Here is a 20,530-nt window from a genome sequence, read left to right as displayed (position 1 = left end):
CAGATGGCCGTCCACCCAGAGCCGGGTTCTGCCTAAGGTTTCTATCCGTTGAAGGGTAGTTTTTTTTGCCACTTGAGATAACTTCTGTTATGATTTGACGCTATATAATAACTCTAATAAATTGAATTGAAGTTTCTCATGTGCAAACAGCAAAGCTAAGACACAAGGCTCTGCTCCTTCTGCTACATTGACAGTGAACTCAAGAGTGAGATGAATTTAATCTTGTTTTCTTGACTTTGGGTGGGACATTTCCTTGATGAGAACAACCTCCTTTTCTTTTCCTCCCTGCCCAAAAAAATTGTTTTATACTTCACATGTTGTAAGTGCTAATCTGAGCCTGCTAGCGTCAGAGCACTTATGTGTGTGTGTGTGACCCCCATGCAATGTCTCTCCAACCCCCCAGGGTGGGAACAGTTTGGTAACCATGCTACAGAGGAAATGCTGTTTATCATGTGGAACTAAAAAGAAATGTTTCGCTGCCATTTTTCATATAATATCAAGATTGCACTGAGCATACATTTTTCTGTCAGGCTCCCTGACAATCATGCATCTTGAGGTATTCACCATAGTAACCTTTTCTCATAATCTGCCATGCTCGCAGGGGCCTTTTTATAGCCTAGCTGGCACACCACAACCTGGTTCTGTACTTGGCCTGCCAGTGTTTGTTTTGTGATAATGTGAGCATGAATAAATGTTACAATCGTGCACATGTGCATGTGTGGCTGACTGTGCAGCTGAGGTTTTAATACATACATTCACTTGGCATGCATGGGGCGTGACACACAAGAGCCTCTGTTTGTGTCTGCGGAGTCATATTCGCTATTTCAGCCGTGTGTCTTGAGCATACATCAGATTCATCTGGGGAGGCATTTTCCCAAAAGATCTTTGTACCAGTGAAGCAAAAAAAAAAAGGCCTCAAATCAGACCAGCTGCATCCTTTGCTTTGGGCTATGTGGCATAGATATGAAGGCAACTCCAGTCTTCCACCACGCGGACTGTTTTCACTCACCCCCGAGCACTCACGGCCCAGCATGGAAAATCTCTGCCGGTTGCCTCGCGCTTTCTCATCATCATTCCTCACCTGGGGAGCTGGATCCAGCCGTGGATGCATATGTGACAAGAGGCTAAGAGAGAGAGGGAGGATAAGAGAGGGAGAGGGAGATGAAACTTTCATGAGGCGCGGGGTTGGTGTGGGCAAACCACAATGAAAATGCAAAGATTGAACTTTCCTCCAGGACTGAGGGTGGGGTGATGAGAGTAAAGGCAGCCTGGAGGCGTGTGGGTGAGGGGCGGGGGGAGGCAGGTGAGGGGGACTGGGGGACTCTGGGAGTGAAGATAGCCCCTGGATGTGAGGAGGGAAGAAGAAGAAGACGAAGAAAGGATTTATCGCTGGGATTCTAATCCCACTGTTCCTCTCCTTTTCCCACCCTCTTGTATTGTTTACCCCTTTAATCTCCCGCCTTTAGTCCCCATGGGCTTCATTTTTTCATTTATTTCTTCCACTATCTCATTTGAACCTCCCACTGTATTATTTTCCCATCTCCGCCAATGCTGCACCATCCTCCCGGATGTGGTGGGCGTAGGGACGACAACTCTGACCACAGGCTCGAGGAACCGTCAGGAGACCGGGCTGGGAGGTGGCAGATGTCTGGGTGGTACCTCAGAGAGGATGTCTCCAGAATGTCTTCCAGTCCTCTCTTGTATCTGCACACACACACACACACACACACACACACACACACACACACACACACACACACACACACACACACACACACACACACACACACACACACGTACACACGTACACACACAAGTGCACCGGCTCCACCGTTCTCCCCCTCCGCATCATCTTGTCTCCCTCTTCCAGGAAATGTGCGGTGCCGCGTTATGATCGATGGGTTGCGTTCAGAGACGGAGCAGCCCCCACTGTTTGTTTGTCTCCGCTACGCATGGCTGCAGAATGACAGCTGGGACCAGTGCACGGGCTTCGAGTCTGGCTGGCAAGAAAAAGTTTTGGTTTAACTCCTCTTTTGTTCCAAAGACGGAAAGAGAAGAGGGCTCAGATATGAATACCCTTTGGTAAACCATATTCACACTCTGGGCACTTGAGGAATGTTGAATATGACATGCTGCTGCCTGAATTTATGTCGTCCAAGTTTGATTATGCAGCAGAGCGATGTTTGCTTTGCAAGCGTGCGTGTGTATTTAGGATGTTTGCCATCAGATGGAGCATGTTTGAGGAGGGAAAAGAAAGAAGGGTATAGATGCATGTTTAGTATGTGTGTGAGGATATGAGCAATTTAAATTATCACGCATCTCTGTGTGTTATATCATCTCCTGTGTAAACATATAGGACATACTAATCCATGCTGTGTATGTGTGTATGCTGCTATAGCATAGAAAGTGAGTAATCGGCTAAACACAAGGAGATTTGTTTTTTTGATCTGGAAGTCTTAAGTCAGGAAATGAGAGGAGTACATCTGATAATAAATTCCGCTTTTATGGCCCAAAAATGAAATTCAACCATTTCCCGATCAAGACTGATGATGATTCACTGATTCACTAATTACCATTATCTTGGCATGATGCATTGGAAATGAACCAAAACTACACTGATAAAACCCCACATTGCACACACCGTACGACAACTAATCTTATAATAACATTTCCTGTGCAATCTAGTTCCAGAGGAAGTGTTGTCTGCCCAATTTGCGAGGCAGGATCATCAAAAAAGACTTTTATAGCTGCCTCACAAAGGTTTACTTTGATAGCTATCGACATTTTGTTGTCAAAGCTGACAAACAAGAGGAGAATAGCAAGGGATGATAAGCTCTACACTTTCAAGTTGCGATTTGTTTTTTTGCTGTTTTTTTTGTCACCGCAACATCCTTTGAAAATTATGACACCAATTAGACCAATTCTTATCACAGGTTTTGTTTTACTCTTTTACTTTGATGAACTTCCGTGTGGAAATCTCTCAATGAAAGGAGCAAATTTGAGCAACCGCGATCTATCTTAAAGCTGCATTCATTGATTGTGTGTCCACTAGGGGACAGAAGAACTTCAAAACCAACTGACAAACACTGCCCCAACCATAGGTATAAAACAGTAGATGCGACATTACGTTGTAACTAATGGGATAACTGACCGCCATCTCATTGTTTACAATTGCCACCTATGGGCAGCTACTGGTTGTCAGCTATTCAGCACAAAAAGGACCGAAGAGACTAGTGAGTTGCTTGCGTTTACGCTTGTGCTCGCTCTACGTAGACATGAACGAGCATCGCTCAAAACAGTGAGGCGACACACGTCAGCTAAAACCACAATATCACTCTATATTTCACCTGCTTGGCAGTAATGTTAGCTGACCAGACGAAGGTCTCTCCGTGAATCACTGCTGATCCTAGTGTTGGCTTTTCCTGCCTCAGCCTCCCGACCGCGGCCGGAGGGAACAGGGGAGACACCGGAGTTTTGGTCGGAGACGATAACGTTTCTCGCTGAGGAGCTCCGTCACTTCACAAGACACGGGAAACGTCTGTTGGTCTGGAGGAGCTGCAGCATTTATATCTGCACGTCTAAACGTCCACTGTACATTCACTAGATATTCTCAGAGCTAAACTAACTCTTCTGCAGTGTGGAGTGTGCGCGCATGCACGTGAGAGTGGAGCGAAAGAGCGAGAATGAGCGCGCTGTGTGAGTGAAGGCAGGCAGGCAGAGGAGCAGAGGAGCAGAGGAGCAGAGTACAGCAGAGACTCCGGCCCTGGAGACCAAAGCTACGGTCTCCCCCGCGTACTCCGACCGCGACCAACAATGTTTAACAGACGGGCTTCACTAGATATAACTTTGCGGTTTTGGTGCTTCCGTGTAGTTTGTGTTGGAGTCTAGCAAGCGCGCATGGGACACCGACCCGCAATGATTTATACGTGTAAGAAGTTACAAACAGTCCCTTTAATAGAGTATATTAGCCATTCAGAATACCAAAGATACTTCTTACATGTTATTAAGTTCAGGCAAAATTGAAAAAATTAAATTATTGTGTGCTATAATAATCAAAATATTTGATCAATCAAATTTTTTTTTTGGTTCATTCTAGACACAGTTGTCTTATGCTCATTACTTTAAATAAAAAACAGTAGGCTACTGATGTATTGGTAGAAAAACACAAGGATTATAAGGACAACATAGCGTAAGCCTCTTTCACCATAGGTTCCAATTACAGAAAGTTTAAAACTGGACCCAGGTAAGATGGCCACCATATGGTTCCATCCCGTAATGGCAAGTCATCAGAACGCGTCACATCTACTGTTTTATATCTATGGCCCGACATACAATTTTTTAATAAGCGGTTCAAGCACATCTCAAACTGATTTCACCTGGATTTGTATGTCCCCTTAAAGAAAAGTTGTTGTCTTTCCTGCTTTAAGATGACACTGCTCGCTGCAGTTTTCATTAAAGAGGTCTTTTGCAATGTTGAAAACTCAAAATGCTGCTGGGAAATGAAAATAGAAGAGATGAATGAGGAGTAATGCAAATGAGTTGCCAATTACTACTTAAGAATCCCACAATAATCCTATTTTCAAATTGATTTTTGTATTTGCATTTTTAAAGCAGATTTTTTACCACATTTTTAACGATGACAACAACACTGATGATATTAAGCCCCCAAACAGCAATGGTACACCCACACAGGTGTTTCCACTTTTGCCTAATTAGTCCTCTTCTCAGGGCTGTGTGGGAGTGAAACTAATTGATATCGCCTTCACTGTCAAGTTAGCTTTGTTAAACTTGTTAAAGTATATTGTTAAGACTGAAGCTGGTCAAGTGTCTGGAGGGAAGTAAGAGAAAGAGTTGGGAGTTCCTGGTAAATTTCTAAATCAGTCCGAGTCAAACAAACACATAGCCTACTGTACATGGTTGGTGCATACATTGCTAGCTAGCTAACGTGGCTACAGCTACCGTGTATAGCCTATAGTTCAAACACTGGCTGTTTGTGGCGAATAGCTGGTGCGAATAGCTGGTGGTTTTCTGGTATCATATGATACCAGAAAACCTAAGTAATGCACTGCTACCAACCACGTCATGCTAGCATAATCAAGATATGTGAATATCTACATGCCCACTTTATGATAATCACATGCAGTCAGTTTTGGAAAAGGTTAAACACCTATAGCAACGGTGATTCCATTGATTTTGATTTTGATTTTTGGCTAATTTACGTTAGTCATCTTCTTGGGACTGTGTGGGAGTGTGCTTGATTAATGTCACCTACACTGTTCTGTTGGTTTCGTCACACCTGTTGTAGTATGTTAAGATTGAATGAGAAGTAGTCATAACCATAGAAATAGAACAGGTGCAGAACGGACATTGAACTGTTTGCCGTGGTCAAGAAAATGGCGCTTATTGTTTGTTGTTATGGTGACAACGTACGTCAGTGGGGCTGTAAAGTGTGTTGCTCCGTCGGTAGGTAGTCACAGAGCTGAGTTGACGTCTGTTTAGGCCAATCCATACTTTTTTTCTGACTTACTTATAAAAGGGACAGCCGGCGTGGCGGGACTACACGCACACACAGTCACTGTTGTTGTACACATCACGCCGGCATGAGTGAGTCCTCGACTTGTCAGTTTATACGGAAGTTAGCCCGCTACAACGGTTGCAATGGCAACGGTACACATAAAAATGGCCGCCATCCTTCTACTTTTGATTTGAATGGGAATGTCTGTTCTTGACAACTAGCTTTGCAAAGGCGCACCATATTTTTCTTGCAAGCCAATCAGAGCAGACTTACAGGCTTTTTTCGGGAGGGGGATCTTAAAGCGACAGGTGCTAAAACGGAGCATTTCAGACGGAGGGTGAATACAGGTATATTCAGATGGACAGTATGAGGAAAATAATGTGTTTTTTGAACATTAAAGCATGTAAACATGTTCTGGTAGAAACCACAAATAAAAGTATGAATGTTAAAATGAGCACGATACTGTACGTCCCCTTTAAATGCATGGGTGTTTTTCAAACATTAATTCATACGTCGGGTCTTTAGCGACCCCACACTTACAGTATATAACACTGATTACGCCATATATTAAAATCATACTGCTTGTAAACTTTTCGGAATGTATTATCAACAATAACAAACCCACAGAAAAAACATCAATAACCATTTATAGATGCCAGATAAATGTTAAATTCAATGCTGTTGGTAGCAAAAGAAGAATGTGAAAACAAGTCAAGTTTGTGCAAATACATCTTGGCGTTCAATCTGAAAGCGCCTTCAGCTTTGTGATTTTTTTTTAGTAGGATTATCCTGATGCAGTCAACAAACTTGAATTATTTACAGGATTTTGGATGAAGAATAGGCTTTTGCATAAAGTGTTTTGCAAATTGAAATTAACAAAAAAAAAAAATGCAATGGTGAAAAAAGACAATAAAAAATGCATCAGGCCAACTGAATACACAGCAGCCTCGCCGCGCCGTCTAACCGCCACCCGTTACCTGTGGAGACATCAAAGGGTTCCTCATCACAGCGGGGAAAGTTTTGAAGCTGGTTAAAATTATACGGCTGAGCGCTGTTGTTGTATCATCATATCGTCATCCTCATGAAACATACACAGGGAAATGCTGGCTGGCGTGCAGGCTGCACACTGCTTTCATGGATCCTTCTGACCGATAATGTATGACTGGTACAGAGCTCCAACTCAACATCCTGTAATATTAAACATCCTCATATTATCCTACTATCATTGCTCTATACTTGTACATCTACATACTGATGCAAACAATATATGCACACGTGTATTTACATATTCATTTTATTAGATACATATACATGCACTGTACACTTATAGAACATGCATTTAATGCATTTGCATAAGCATGTGTGAATGCATACATCCTATTTACTAATACATGAGCACAGATGAACACCAAATACAATATTTACAATGTACTGTTGGTTATTATCACTGTTCCCCCTGGCACTCAATATACATATTAATATATATATATATTATATATAATATATATATATATTATATACATATATATAATATATATATTATATATTTATATAATATATATAATATATATATGATATATAATGTATATATTCACATTCATTCTGCAAACCAGCACACCAATATGAACACACACTGTAAAATTACACCCAAAAACATACGGTACATGTAGACGTGTGAATAAAAATACCCATCTTTTTCTCTGACACACACACCTGTATATGCAAATAAAGTCCTCCTCCCTCGAGACTCTCACACATAAATACTTACACAGGCAGCGGAGATGCCTGGGGTTTTCTGTGCACCTTTCGTCTTAACCTTGATGTTCTCTCCAATTCCCACACATCTGCTTAACACGTGTAGCCCTGAGCATTCACTTCCGCCTGACAAGAGAAAAAGGAGAGATGAGAGCAGAGGAGAGGGGGAGACGGTTTGGGGGCTCAGGTGTCTCCAGAGACTCTGATTGGCATTCAGAAGCACCGCTTCCAGTCCTCGTGCCCGGCATCCCTTAGCGGTCCACCAGGCCTTCGCAAGTTGTCGAGAAACGGACCAGAAGTCCTTAGATGATCCTTACAGATATCATCCGTTTCTCTATGACAGGAGCTGAATAGTTTTCTGTGAGTAGCAGAGCGAAATTCTTTGGTTTGTTGGTGATAAGTTTGGTTTTGTGATGCATCAAGTTCACGTGAGTTCAGTGTGGTTACAGACGGGGTTAAATAGTGAAGTTCATTTGTATAGCTCTTAATCCACTGAGTTACCTACACTTTGAGATATCACCAGCTTATGATCCTCGATGCGTTCTGCTGTAGGTCTTTAGTATTTGCTTACCTTATTTACTGTTTTGGTGGACACACTCACTCAGTCCGTCTTCCTCACTTCCTCAACCTATGTTGATAAGTGGCTTTTATATATATATATATATATACGTATATATATATATATATATATACTGTTTGAAATAACCAAACTTGCGCTAAATTTTGGCGAGGAAAAACCGTCATGGCCATTTTCAAAGGGGTCCCTTGACCTCTGACCTCAAGATATGTGAATGAAAATGGGTTCTATGGGTACCCACGAGTCTCCCCTTTACATACATGCCCACTTTATGATAATCACATGCAGTTTGGGGCAAGTCATAGTTGCCTGTTGGCCTTGAGTTTGCCATGTTATGATTTGAGCATATATTTTTTTTTTATGCTAAATGCAGTACCTGTGAGGGTTTCCGGACAATATTTGTACAATATTTTTCATTGTTTTGTGTTGGTAATCGATTTTCAAAAATAAATATATACATACGTTTGCATAAAGCAGCATATTTGCCCTCTCCCATGTTGATAATAGTATTAAATACTTGACAAGTCTCCCTATAAGGTACGTTTTGAACAGATAAAAAAAATGTGCGGGCATGGCAAATAAGATTCCGATAGCTTATGTATTATTATAAATTTTGTTTTATAATAATAATAATAGTAATAGGCCTAAAAAATATTTTTTTTGAATATATATAGTTTTGGCATTGCTGAGGCCACCTTGGCAGCTCCCACTCAGTTTATATTCATCATATTCGAGTCACAGAGCTATAAGCATCTGATTTTCCAAATATCTTTGTGATCTTTGAAAATTTCAGTAGGTAATTTAACAAACACTTATCGCTGTTCTAAAAGTGTTTCCAGAGTCCTCAAAGACTCATTCAGAATTGTGTCTGTTGCATGATACACGCCTTGACATGATAAAATCATTTCTAAGGATGCACTGAAACGACTTTTTCAGTCTCGATAGCGATACCTCGGCTTTGGGAATCGGGTATGTAGCCAGAAATGCTATATATATTTTTTTTAAAGACAAGACAAGTTAACACATTATTTTGTATGAAAATCTACAATATTGGAAAGAAACATCAATATATAGGCATACCAGTATTACTTATACTGAAATCTCTAATTGTTTGTTCATATTGTACAATTTGAACAAGGAAACGTGTCATTTCTGGCCACCATCTTTGTTTGGATTGAGGTAAAGAGAAGGTTATCGAAGGTTTGAGGAGTCTTTCAGAACAGCTAGTTTTTCAAACAATGCTGGTTATGTTTCTGTGATAGATGATTAGCTTTGACGTCAGTGTCCATGTCACATACTGAAACCTTAGTGTCTTGAATATTAGCTGCTAAACGGTGCTTAGAGAGATATTTATTTCATCCCCGGAAGACATAACAGACCTTTAGAAGCAAACAAGAAGGGCAAACATTTCTCTTTTTCTGGTCACAGACAGAAAGAAACCAGATGGAAATATCTTTGGTTACAGGAAGAACAAGCCCTGAGTGTTTCTGCCACCGTATATATGTGTGTGTATGTGAGTGTGTGTGCGTATGTAGGAGGGGGTTGGGGGGGTGTTATTGCTGAGGGCAGAAAATCAAAGGGAAGAGAAAACAATACAGGCTATTCTCTCCATTCTCTCCCTTGGTGCTTCTCAGAGACCGGCTTCTCTGCAGAGATGTGCCGCCTTCTCTTAATATTTTCTCCCTTATTATTATTGTTATTTTTCATGCCTGTATTTTCTTCTGTTTTTCCTCTGTGTTTGTATGTACCACAGTTTTCTCCTCTCTCGCGGTCTCTGTATCTCTCTCGTCCCTCTGGAGAAAACGACTGAAGCTGTCTCCGCGCACTCAGCGGTTTGTAAGAGAATGCTGCTTGGGCCTGTAACTTAAAACGGTGCCTAAAGTGAAAGGAATTAATAGTGACATGCCCCCAACACACACGCAGATGGGCTAAACACACACACACAAACATCTTCTACAGCTCATTTAGAGCATCCACATTCAAGTCATGCCCCCCTTGTAACTACACATCCTTGGGTAGACGTTCCTGCTCTCAATACGCTTCACCCCGCCTCGGATAAACTTGTCATCTTGTAAAATATCCTCAATATCCTCGTCTGACTTTCACTGAGTCCTCACTCCATCATTCTCTCACTCCATCAGCATGATGTGACTTTTAAAAGAAGAAGAGGAGGAAGAGGAGGAGGAGGAGGAGGAGGAGGAGGGGTGGAGTCCTCATGGACAGACTGGTTCCTGTCCGACCATTTGTGGCTTCCATTAGCCCGGCCCATGCAGCCTCGCTGGTTTCACACTACATTTCCCTTCATTCACTTTAACACTCCATTGGGTCTCAAAAAGAAAGGGGCTGGGGTGTAATTGCATTTTGAGTGATGTTTGTGTCATTACCTTGCTTCAAAGTCAGCGACAACAACAACAATTTAGCGACACGCGCTCAGCCTGCCTTAAAAGTCGCAGCTGGCATATTGGAGTGGAAATGGTCTCAACCGAAACATGAAGACTGGGAGTCACTTTCAACAGAGCTTCATACCAATCACACATCCTCTTCGGTCAATTAAAGGTGAATTGAAATCTGAATTCTACTCACTTTTTGTGTAAAACAAAAAATATAAACTATGATGATATTGAGCAGATTTTTGGAAATTTTTTGGAAACAGCATCTAAGGTGCAAACCTCTGGGTGGGCGTTTCCCACGGCAGCAGTTGACTGACATTTGAGTTGCCAGCGTTATTAGGAGAAGCGCTGTCAATTTCCGTGGTGCGCTAATGGCTGGAGCCCCCCTTTATCGCCTTTGATACAAGCCTTTAATCCCCTTTTGCACACAGCTTTGATTATGTACCGTTAGCAATTTAAGATATCTGGTCTGTATTAAACACGTGGGAGGACCTGTTGCGCTGTAAAGTTTTAATTCCACTAGTTTTAATTGCACCCACTTTCCAAGGGTTAGCCTAGCTCGCTAATATTAGCACTGATTCACAAAACGTTACATTTTGTTTCATGTACCTGCTGAGTTATTGAGAGCTTCCGCACATTCAGTGTGTTTGCCCCAATTGTGTTGACCAGACTGTCAAAACTCACCAAAATGGGTAGTCCTGTAACTACTAGAGATGGGCATTTTAAGCAAAAATAATGGGGCTGTCAAAGGGCGGGCTCAGTTTTAAAGCTAGTGCTAAAGTGAAGATACTGGCATCATATGAAACTAGAAAACATAAGGAATCCATTGATGGCAACCATGTCAAACTTGTCGCTAAATAAGGAGGCTAAATAACGCTCCAAACTGGCAACTAGCATGGCCATTTTCAGACAGGTCCCTTGACCTCTGACCTCAAGATATGTGAATGAAAATGGGTTCTATGGGTACCCACGAGTCTCCCCTTTACAGACATGCCCACTTTATGATAATCACATGCAGTTTGGGGCAAGTCATAGTCAAGTCAGCACACTGACACACTGACAGCTGTTGTTGTCTGTTGGGCTGCAGTTTGCCATGTTATGATTTGAGCATAGTTTTTATGCTAAATGCAGTACCTGTGAGGGTTTCTGGACAATATGTGTCATTGTTTTGTGTTGTTAATTGATTTCCAGAAATAAATATATACATACATTTACTGTACATAAAGCAGCTTATCAATGTTGATAAGTGTATTAAATACTTGACAAATCTCACTTTTAGGTACATTTTGAACAGATAAAAGATGTGCATTTAATTTGCATTAACTATGGGCTATCATGCAATTAATTGCGATTTAAATATTCTAATCGATTGACAGCCTGATGCCATTCGACCAGACTGTTAAAACTCAGCGCAATGGGTAGTCCTGTATTCACTAGGGATGGGCATTTTAAGCAGAAATACTATTCGATAATCACTGGGAACTATTGCATTATTCTTCAAACATGACAACGAACCCCACACCACCACACACTCCCCGAATTGAAGAGCCGAACTGAACGTGCCACACATGTTTTAACGTTACTACCAGGTGGCGCCTGCAACGGTACAAACAAGGGAAAATATATATTTTCAAGACAGGACGACAGTCGCATAAACTATTCGAAAATTTGAAAATCACGACTCATCCACAGCGCTCCAGATGTTACCCTGTGAAATCATGACATAGTGTGACAAACTAATTTGGAATTTACGTTATGTGTTTTTAGTTCCCGCCCTCTCAGATATTGCACCAATCAAATTACAGTAATTACATTGTCAGTTAATACCATAAAATCACGACCCTTCGGACCGATGTGGGGATGCTTTACACACCTACACAAGTTAAAACAGATACCAAGGACTGATACTGATTTCCCAGGAAAGGGCAAAAGATGAAATAATAGAGAAAAGATTAGTTGCACAATACGCACAGACATTTCACCTTTTGAAGATAGCATGTCAGCTGTCTAGACACCAACATTTGAATTTACTGTTTTGTGATTAGTCCACAGTGTTCGCAGTACTGTCAAGTGCATCAAGAACCTTCCTTTTATAGACTCCATAATATGTTGATTATACTTATTATATATTATATTGCATGTTACATCAGAATGCTTTTACCTTATTCTACTTGAATGCTGCACTTGTTTTGTCCCTTGTGATTGTTATCATTTGGCTCGTTGCTACAATGGAGATCGGAGCTTATTCCACCACTGCTCCTATTATAGATGCTTCTGATGTTGAGAAGATTCCTCATTGGCATGATGTGATGCACAACATTTTAATGGCTATGTCTAAGCTAGACTCTATTCATAAGCCAAGCAGACTCCAGCAGTTGCATAAACACAGCTGTTGTTTGTTTATGTTTACAAAGGCTTTGCGAGTGCAAATTGTTCCTCAGTTTCAGATTCAAAAGATAATAAAATTATGCGCTCAATTTCTACTCCAAGAAAAGCTGCGGAGCGCTGACCAGAAATAGACTGCTGTCTGTCAGATTAATGAGGGAGTCGTTTGCCAAGGCGAGAGATGCTCAGCTGGACTGACTCATCAAATAACCATATTCCAGCCCAACACACAGTCAAGAAGTCAACAATCATCTTATTGTGTTTACGTCCTCCATTGCCAAGTTGCAGGGACGGGCATCTTGCAGCAACACGGCAACCTGGCACTCGTCCTCATTACAGATGGATGACGCGTCTCCACTACCTCCCACTGTACAGAATTGAAGCCAAAATATCTCGGATACCGGAGCTGCCATTTTGAGATTTTGAGGTCATTTGGAGCCAGAGTCTGTGCAGTAGTGATCGGAGGGCTGGAGCCACGGTATCGAGGTCACCTGCCCGAACCAATTGCGAGCTGAGCACAGCCTTAGCTTTCAATCATGACGTCTCACTCCCTTTTTATAGCATCAAATAAGTAATTAAAATCAAAATGAACACTTGAATATACATCAGCGTGATAAGAACTATCTAAAATGACAGAAACCATCTTTGGGAAAAATGTATTTGACGTGTACTTTGACTTTTTTAGCTTGGCCCATGTCCTATCCAAGCCCCCAGGAGGAGCACCAGGCTTTGAGGCAAATTTTCGTAGTGGCCAACCGGCAGCACGGAAAGTGACACTTTTTCTTTTTAGATAAATCAACAAACAACGAACACCTGAAGAGTCCTTATTTAAATCATTAGGTCCTAAAAGTTGTAAAATACACTAATAGCCGAAACTAGAGTTATTTTCCTTCCCCCGTTCATGTGAATGAGACCTAGACTGAGGCTGGAGCGAGGGCTGGGAGGGGGAGTAAAGGAAACGCTACTGTGCCTGCTCTATTGGCCCAATGGATGCGGAAGATCGCCAGACGATCCGGGTACTTTATCACTCGGAAGTCGAGCCATTTTGGCTTCATGCGCCACTGAGCTACTCTCATAGGAATGAACAGGAGCCCGCCTCCAATGCTGTATCCAGTTCTCTTTATACATCCATGGTCCCATCCACTAACATGGATTTGGCGGGCTTTATGACCTATACTGCAGCCAGCCACAAGGGGGGCGATCAAGATGTTTTGGCTTCACTTTAGGGGAGCTGTCATGTCGCCCATCTTTATATACAGTCTTTGCTTACAGTGCATGTCCGTGAGCTCATACTGTGTTTGCAATGTGTCTGCAATGTGTCTGCAACATGCATATGCGAGCATTTGTGTGTATGCTTTTCTCTGTTTGAGCATGCTTTTGCTGTGCTGTGCTGTGCTGTGCTAATCTGCTCAGACAACAGGACCAGCCGTGTCCAGAGGCTATGGGCTAAGGACAGGAGGACCTTGACAGCGCTGAATCTGTGAGAGCGTAAGGATGCCTCCGTCTACACTGCCTTGTCGGCCTCTCTCACCGCGTGACTGTCAAGACAATTATGATTGCGCCCGTAGCGCAGAATTAGATAAAGAAGGCTTTGGGGGAGACAAGTGCCTGAAATGTAGACAACCATCTAATGTGCAAGCTCAGAAACAAAGTAGCAGCGACGGGAGGTGAGTCAAATTTTTACGTTTAGAATAAAAAAAAGACTGACATCAAATGGAAGACAAGACGAGGCCTAATTGAGTGACAGGACGGAGAACAAGATAGCAGCATGACATTAGTGGAGAGATAGCACAGGGGGAGATAAAAAGGGAGAGCGAGGGACAGAGAGAGAGCGCTGGAGAGATATGGGCAGCCAGCCAGTGGTGGCTCTGGAGGGAGTCTGGGATTACTGGCGGTTGAACAGCACGTCAAGCAGCTGGTCAGTCCGCGCCATTTGCTATATTGGCCTTAAAGCACTGCTGAGATGAAAGCCTCCCACAACCCCAACCCTTATACACACACACACACACGCACGCACGCACGCACGCACGCACGCACGCACGCACGCACGCACGCACACACACGCACGCACACACACACACACACACACACACACACACACCTCCATATGCCATCCTCTGAGCACATGCACCTGCACTCCTGTGGCTAAAAGGCAACTACAATTATCGCATAATAGATCTTTGCCCCATTGCTGGAACCGAGCCACCTGGATATCAGATGAACCAAACTTCATATCACAGCCTTCGTCTGAACATTTAATTCTTCTGGAAATGTTTGCCCTAAAAGAACAGATTCAAGGTTCAACGTTTAAATAATGTTTCATTAATTATATTTGTTCACAAATAAAAAAAAGTTAGTTTTCGGCGCAAATACTCAGGTGCAATGCTGTTACGAATCTCCATTATGAATCTCCCAGAGAACCTGATATATGGAGAGGGCATAAAAAGAGTACCGGCAGCTTGTTTCGGTACGCAAGAAAAAGTCACGGTACACCAAGGAGTAAAATAAAGAAGTGCCGATACTGCGTACCGCTGGGTACCGGCTCACTTCGGGCACTGGGGTCAGTCCAATATTAGCAGTCCACATGGAGCAGAAATCACATGCATCAACCATAATAGCTCTCATTCATCACCATGCTCACTGAGGAAGACCAACCTTATGCATACAGCGCTCCCTGCCAAAGACTTATGGCTCGTTGTCAGTGCGAGGGGGCACTTCATAGATTAGATTCATCACTGACCTCATCAAGTGCGCAAAGGAAGCAAATTGCCTGAAAATGTACAATGTTTGTCATTAGCTGACACATGACCTATTTTCCACCCCCTCTTGTCACTCCCTAATTTGAAGCATCGACGCCGCGGGCCGCCACACAATGCACAGAAATGCAACAGCGCTGCTCCGCCGAGAGCGCGCACCGACTTGTATCTAGACAAACAAATCGATAAGCAGTCCACTCTGTTCCATTATCGGGCGGAAAAGTTAACCACCAGCACCAACAGCGGGAGCACAGCAGTCGTGAGGGAGAGGAGGAGGAGGAGGAGGAGGAACAAAACGATATGAATTCCCAATTCATTTGAGAGCAAACACTTGCACTGGCATCTTATTGATTGAGGACAAGTTGGGTGGAAACTATTAGTGTTTTAATGCTGAATTCAGCAGGGCTTTCTCTGCAGTGGCACCACTGACTCTGCCAAAAATATCTGCCATGGCATTAAAGTTTGACCTTAGTTCCATCGGAAGTTCGCTCCAAACTTCAGATGAAACTTTGAAAATGGATGTGATATTTCTCTCCTGTGTTCGAGAGCATGTTGTCTCCAAGGTTATACTTACTGTAAATATCAAGAGGGAAGATTTCTTTCAGACCATCTGTTGTGTATTTCCTTTTTTTTCGCGTTTGATTTCATATAATCGCCCATAAATGCAACATTCATTCTGGAACGACTCCATAACAACAGATATTGATGCGTTGTTTCCCTACAGAAAGGTACGAGAAGTAGCATAAAGAAAAAAGCCTGCATATAATATTCAAATTAGAAAGCTACACAATTTGAACACTGATCTAAGTGTGTAAAGGCTGCCATTTGCGATGTTGCAGCCTCTGTAGCAGAGGTCATTGCTAATCAGCCAAACCAGCAAGGGCATATAATCTCTCTCACCTACACAGGGCTTCTGTAGCTGGCACATATATTTCCCAGGCTCTTACTCCCTCATTACCTGCCTCCTTCTCCCTCTCTCTGCCTTTTTTTATAAACACAGTCTCTCGCTTCTCTCAAATATTCGCTGGTGTTTCTATTTTTACCAATCTAACAAGGTTGCTTGGTCACAGAGGACTGTGGTGAGCGGCGGAGGAAAGAAATGTTCGCTGAGATCGAAGATGCAGACACGCTAGTTCTGTTACGCCAGGCCCCGAGAGCAAAGGGCCCTGGGGCTGACTGTGGAGCCCCCCCGAGATGGAGGGAGATTGGAGAAAAAGAAGACAGAGCTGTAGTAGCGATAGTTAGACAAACTCTTAACCCCGAAGACAGATGAAAAGAATCAGCCGGGAGCTGAGCGAATATGAAGAAAATCAGGGTTTAAATCAGGGTTGTGTGGAGTCATTTGGGGAAGAGAAGTTGAATCTTTGACAATTCAAAAAGGAAAAAAAAGGCTCTGATGTACTGAATAAAGGGCAACTAGTGAGTAACTATTTGAACTGGTTGTACAGTTTCACCTTGTTAAATTTAACCAGATGCATCAGTTGATCTGATCATTGTTTTGGATTTGTGTCATCCTTGAATAGAGCAAGGCCAGATGTTTCCCCCGTTTCCAGTTTTTATGCTAAGCTAACCACCTCCTGGCTCCAGTTTCACATTTAACAGACAGATATGAGAGTGGTATCAATCTTATCCTACTCTCTGCAAGAAAGACTACTCTGTTATGCAGTATACATACAGAAGCTAGATAAAAAATAACACCCACTTCAAATGATATCAGCCGATTGAAAGGGCAATATCAGCGGTTATCAGACCCATAGATAGTAAATGACACCTCCACAAAATGAGCTAATGAAGCAGGACACACCTTAGTTGGGATGGTACTTTGCGAATTCCCTGACGAATTAATTAAATTACCAAAACCAATTCACATACACTGAACCTGGGGCTATAGGGGCCCTTCAGGTTTCCGGGGCCTATAGGGCAATTGCCTGCTTTGCCGAGTTGGTAATCCAGCCTTGGGGTCCAGCAAGGTTTAAATTCAGCTACGTATGAGACAGTTTTTGAGATTGTAGTTGTTGTTTTTTTTGTATTCATATGCATTATGTTTTGGGAGTTTGCTGTTATTTTGTCCATTTTTGTAAGAAAACTCATATTCATGTTCTTGCTGAGAGCTGCTAAAACCAGCAAAAAAACCCAGTTTAGCCTAGCTAAGCATAACGATTGGTAACAGGGGGAAACAGCTAGCCTGGCTCTGTCTAAAGGTAATAAAATCCACCTACCAGCACCTCTAAAGCTCACCAATTAATGCGTTATATCTCATTTAATTTGTGCAAAAAAACAATTGGTTAAAATGACACTTATATTAAGTTACATGGTACTTTGACGCAGTGGCAATATACTGTATGTATATCACTGCCTTAGTGATATATTGTCTGTGTATAAGATGACTTTCACAGACACGAGACTGTGATAGAAAAACACCAAAACCTTTTTTAAGTTCAAGGTATCCACACCGTATGTGGTGATAATTTCCTTTTTTATAGGAATACTGTGCACAGCCGGGCTTTGAAGGGGCCAGGTCGTATGAAATACAATACCTTCCTATTTACATAGCGGTCACACACAGTCCATTTGATATAGTCCACTGGCTTCCATGTCATATGAATAACTCATGCTCAGAGGAGAGGAGCAGACGTCAGACATGGAAACCCATTCAAACCTATTTAACTGTGCTTTACATTATATCTAGTCAGCAAAAAAAACAAAAACAGGAGGGGCTGGATCTGGGAAGGATAAATTATTCAGTGCTTTAATGAAGGTGCGCCGGGGTAAATTTGCTCTGTAAAATGGTGCGTCCCCGGGAGAGGAAGTTCACTGAATGACTTGGGACAAACAGAATAGCTGTAAGGTCATAGAATATCAATATTAATAGATGTAAAGCTACAGAGAGCTGTACTATTCCCCAAAGGTTAACACTACTGACAGGTTACATGACACGACATCCATACAGTCTGGCTCGGAGAGGGGAGGGTTGGATTTAAAGGTGCCCTCTCTCTGTGGCGTTATTCCATCATGGTGACAACCAGAGCCCACGGCCAATTACATCCTAAATAGACAGTATGAGTGCTCACAGACAAAAGCTGCTAGATGTTTAAATTACATCCAGATCATTTACCATGTATCCCAGATTTCCATATGGTGTTCCAAAACATTTGCAACCAAAAACCGAAATAGTTTCAATGAATGGATGAAATTCTATGCACACATTCATGATCCCCAGAGGATGAATGTTGGGCGACCACCACTTGATTTCAGTGAATCCGTTTGTCCGAGTTGCTGCTGTCACTGCTAAAAAAACTCCACAAGCAGCTCTTTTATATGCTTGCTGTGCCACTGAGGCAGAAAAGAATGGACAAGAATTGTTCACTTCAAGGAGAAAGAACAAATCAATTATCAGACAAAAGACAACTGTGGATGGCTTCAATCACTCTGAAAATCATAGTCATAATCATCACAGTCGGTAATCCAGGTCGGTTCAGTTTTGTTCCACATTTAGATATGCACAGCTGGAAAATGACACTCTATATATGAACTGCTAGTATTAACTTTGAGTTCACCAGCGTCTATACTGTATAATGGGTACACTGTAGATATATTGTTTTAGAATTAAACTGTTCATTTCCTATCGAGTGAGCTTTTCCAAACTGATAATACCAGTGTAATTTCACTTGCTTCCTATCACCCTTAACGCATGACAAGACTAAAGTCGCTGATGTATTTGCAGTCGAGCCTCATTAAATTTTTTAAATGAGCACAGATTACATATGATTATGTTCCTCCACCACAAATTAAATTATGTGAAAAGGACAGGAACTAGAGACGCCCTTTTCTCTTGAAGGCCGTGGTCCTAATTCCTCCTTATTTCCTCTCTCAAAAGTGAAGATGCTGCCGTGAGTAATTTGTCATCTTAAATAACACTTGTAGTACTGTTTATAATTTCAGTTGAAATCATTTCAAAATTTGCTTCTTTCTGCAGGGACTGGATTTGGTGAGATTTTGTGTTTTCTCACTCTGCATGCAGTTTTGTTTTGGCTCTTCGCTGCCACTGGAAGCTCTCTAACGGTGTGAAATAAAGTCCAAAAGTGAAACGGTGAAAAAGATGAAAATGCACATCTCACATCCTCACAGGTGGAGGATGAAGGAAATAGAGTCTGCACGCTGTCTATACTGCTCCCGATGTGTATTATTTCCTAACACCACATACAGGTGATACTCTTTAGGAGGCAACTAAAGATGTGTAATTATGCTTTAAAGTCCCCATGAAACGGAAGTTAGAGTGTCTCCAGCTGCTGTACAGTGACGTGTCTCTATTTCAGCGGTTTACAGTTACAAGAGGGATTTAAATCAAATCATTCACATTTGATTGGGCCGTTAAAAAGTGGGCAGGCTTAACCTGGGCATACACTGTAGGATTAAGGATTGATTTGAGCGCACTACTCATTTTAGAGTCGGACCAAATTTCCGCTTCGTCGGATGTCGTTTGCCGTGCAGTGTACAGGGGGGGACCGAGGACCGATTAACTCCTCCCGACCGGCCGTTGGACAGTCGGATGAATTTCTGTCATGTCAAAAATTTTGGTTGGCCATCCACAGGCTCTCGCACAGCTGAAGCAGAGCCACGAGCTGATTCCTCAACGTCAGAGCCTTTTTTCTACTTAGCAATCAGAGCGTAGCTATCAGGATAACAATGTACCATAGATACAGTAAAATGTAGCTAGCTTACCTCCAATTCTCTACTGTCCACATCTACCTAGCCAACTGCGAGTCCACATACGCTGGTGCCTCTTGTGTACGATCTACTCGTACAGTAGGAGTAGATATTACACAACAACATTTCTAAAATCGTACAGTGTATGCCCAGCTTTAGAGTTTAGCTCGATATGGAGCTAGGAGCCACAGAGCAGAGGGTTGTTGGATCCACACACACACACACACCTCCCTCACCTGTTGTCAGATCAGGCGGAGGACGAGGGAGAGATGAAAGGGTAACTATGCCGATTTTCAACCGGCTGGTTGGTAACGTTACTGCAGCGTGGGCAATAGATGTAGATGAACAGCGCCCGGAGTCCCCCGCTCACCCACTGGCAAAACTACACCGTGGTCATCCACTGCATATCCTGCCGCGCTGCAGTGACACAGAGTCTGCTGAAAAT

General features: G+C 42.5%; 1 long non-coding RNA gene across 1 annotated transcript; it reads right to left on the bottom strand.

Annotated features, from left to right (window-relative positions):
- Positions 1–745: 745 nt before the first annotated feature.
- LOC141765270 (uncharacterized) lies at positions 746–16,010 on the bottom strand. The gene is made up of 5 exons (XR_012593433.1): positions 15,953–16,010; positions 7,284–7,396; positions 6,493–6,703; positions 1,010–1,124; positions 746–883 (listed from the first exon to the last, which is right to left on the bottom strand). It is a non-coding gene; the product is annotated as an uncharacterized LOC141765270 (long non-coding RNA).
- Positions 16,011–20,530: the final 4,520 nt, after the last annotated feature.

The sequence above is a fragment of the Sebastes fasciatus genome, chromosome 3, assembly GCF_043250625.1.
Source record: "Sebastes fasciatus isolate fSebFas1 chromosome 3, fSebFas1.pri, whole genome shotgun sequence".
NCBI lineage: Eukaryota > Metazoa > Chordata > Actinopteri > Perciformes > Sebastidae > Sebastes > Sebastes fasciatus.
This window is presented reverse-complemented; position numbering and strand designations above follow the sequence as displayed.